Source organism: Bison bison, unplaced genomic scaffold, assembly GCF_000754665.1.
Source record: "Bison bison bison isolate TAMUID 2011002044 unplaced genomic scaffold, Bison_UMD1.0 scf7180017864484, whole genome shotgun sequence".
Classification (NCBI taxonomy): domain Eukaryota; kingdom Metazoa; phylum Chordata; class Mammalia; order Artiodactyla; family Bovidae; genus Bison; species Bison bison.
The window spans coordinates 3,583,744-3,586,120 of record NW_011495044.1 but is presented as its reverse complement, the minus strand read 5'-3'; the positions used below and the strand labels follow the sequence as shown (position 1 = coordinate 3,586,120).

The 2,377-nt window shown below is 44.6% G+C and overlaps 1 protein-coding gene across 1 annotated transcript in view; it reads right to left on the bottom strand.

Annotated features, from left to right (window-relative positions):
• Window positions 1–2,377, bottom strand: part of LOC105004984 (collagen alpha-1(I) chain-like) — a 38,644-nt gene that overhangs the window by 1,002 nt on the left and 35,265 nt on the right. The gene's annotated exons all lie outside the window — the stretch shown is intronic.

Below are 2,377 nucleotides of genomic sequence, written 5' to 3'. Positions count from 1 at the left end.
GGAGGAGGTAGGGGGGCGTGTGTCGAGGGGGTGGTGAGCACGGGTAGGGCGCCCCCAAGCGGCCCGGCCTAGCCAGCGCCCGCTGTCGGCCTCCTCCCGCCTTATAGCCCGCGGCCCAGATCCACACCCCCACTGGCCCTGCGCACCCCCTCTCAAGGGAGGGTAAACTGAGGCGTGGAGAGGGCTCGTGGACCCGGTGGTGGGTGACATTAAGCGAGTTAGCTCGAATCTCTACCGCAGGACCTTCACCTCTAAAGGAATATTGTTCAATCCAGACGGCTGGTGTGAAGATAAAATAAGTTAATGCTTGTGAAGCCCACAAGAAACAGTGCTGGGCACCCAGTAAGTAAATGCTCAGTAAATAGAAGATGCCACCGTCCTTTAACTGGTTGATCCATTCAACAAGTACTTAATGCATTGAGCCCTATCCATGTACCTGTTTTCAGGCTCGTTCTGTCAATAAACAGTTTTTGCTGCACTCCTCTGGTTAAATGCCTGTCCACTTGGACCATCCCTGTTTTAACAGAGAGGAAACTGAAGCTCTGGGAGGTGAAGCTACTTGTCCGAGGTCACCCAGCCAGTAAATGACTGAGTGGAGATTCACCTCCAACCTGACTTCAAAGCCTCTGCTCTGCCAGCAGGGAGACATCAGCTGTCAGGATAGGTCAGAGGAGGCACTTTGAGAGTCAAACCCTTTCAAGTTCGTTCTTGAAAGAGCCTGCAAGGAAGAAGCTTATTACAGGCAGGGGGATGGATGTGTGTAAGGGCATAAAGACACATGATAGGGGATGGCTGGTTGGTGTGACTGGTGGAGCGGGAATATGGGAGACTGTGGATATGGTGCTGAAGGAGGTCTTTGTGTAGCTAGAATGACAATTAATGTCTTTGTATGTAATTTATTTTATAGGCCAGTGGTTTTCATAGTGTATAGTTCTGGTACTCCTTGGTGTCCCTGAAATCTTTCAGAGGTCAGTGAGCTCAAAATTATTTTCATAATAGTGCTAGATGTGATTTGCTTTTTTCACTGTGATTCTCTCATGAGTGTACAGTGAAGTTTTCCACAGACTACAGGACAGATGATATTTCAACACATTAAATGCGGAAACAGATTTGAGAATCCAGCTGTCTTCTTTAAGCCAGGTGTTAAAAAAGCTTCTACAAATGTAAGACACCACTTTTCTCATCAATATTTTGTTTTAGAAATTACAGAAAATTTTAATTAAAATGTGGTTATGTTACCATGTGATGGGTTTATTGTAATTTTAAGTGAATTAACAAAATTTTAGAAATTTCTGTGTTAATTCCTAACATGGTAAGTGTTGTTAGAAGTAACAAACAGCACATGAAAAATCTCTTCAAGTTCCTCCATAATTTTTAGAGTGGAAAGGGGTCCTGAGCCCAAAAGGCTTAGGAATACCTGCAATAGCTACTGAGAGGCTATTGAAGTTGTAAGTAGGAGAGTGACTAAATCAGATTTTCATTTCAGAAAGCTTTCAAGATCCCAGCCCAGCCTGGAGGGGTGAGTTCACGAGGCATAGGCATGCTAGACAGAAGGACAGAAACGGAGAAGTGCGGGGCTGGTAAGCAACAGAGCTAGGGCCCAGATGAGACTGGTCTTTTTATTCTTCATTTGGTATCCCTCACCACCTGACAAGCACCAGAGTGAATGTTTTATTCCTTCATTTCCACTGAGTGCTGTGTAGGGAGGCTTCTGCTCACATTTGCTAAGGACGTTAGAGCCCTTTCTGACCCCACCACACTGTTTCTGCTTCTCATTGCCCACTTTCTAAGCAGTGAAGTGGGGGAGGCAGATGAGAGGAAAAGAGGAGGTTACCGATGGTCGTGTGAGTGAGCCTGAGAATCCTGGCAGAGGGTTCCGCAGAGCTACACAGCCCAGGGTGTCCTTCACATACTTTGAGGGCTCACAGGTGAGGGGAAAAACAATTGTATCAAAACCTCTACTGTCAGGAAAGCTATTTTTGAAGTGAGGTTCCCCAAAGTTTTGAGACTCTGTTCCTTAACATTAAAAAAAAAAAAAAAAAAAGAGTCCATATCCATTGAGAATCTTCTAAAGGTATATTATAAACTTCCTAGCCATCCTTATTTAAGAAACAGAAGTAAATTTAGTATTTTCTTGATTTATTATAAACATGCACTGGTAGCAATCAGGCTTTATTATTAAGGAATCCTCTTGGACTATCGAGTTAAGGACTCTATTTCACCTTAATGGATGGCCCCAGAATGCTGTGCTTTGGGGATTCTCATGGGGGTTTCTTAAAGTTTCTGGTTTTCAGTTGCCACTTCTCCTGCTGTCATTATGCCTATCCCTTTTATCAGATCAGATCAGATCAGTCGCTCAGTCGTGTCTGATTCCTGT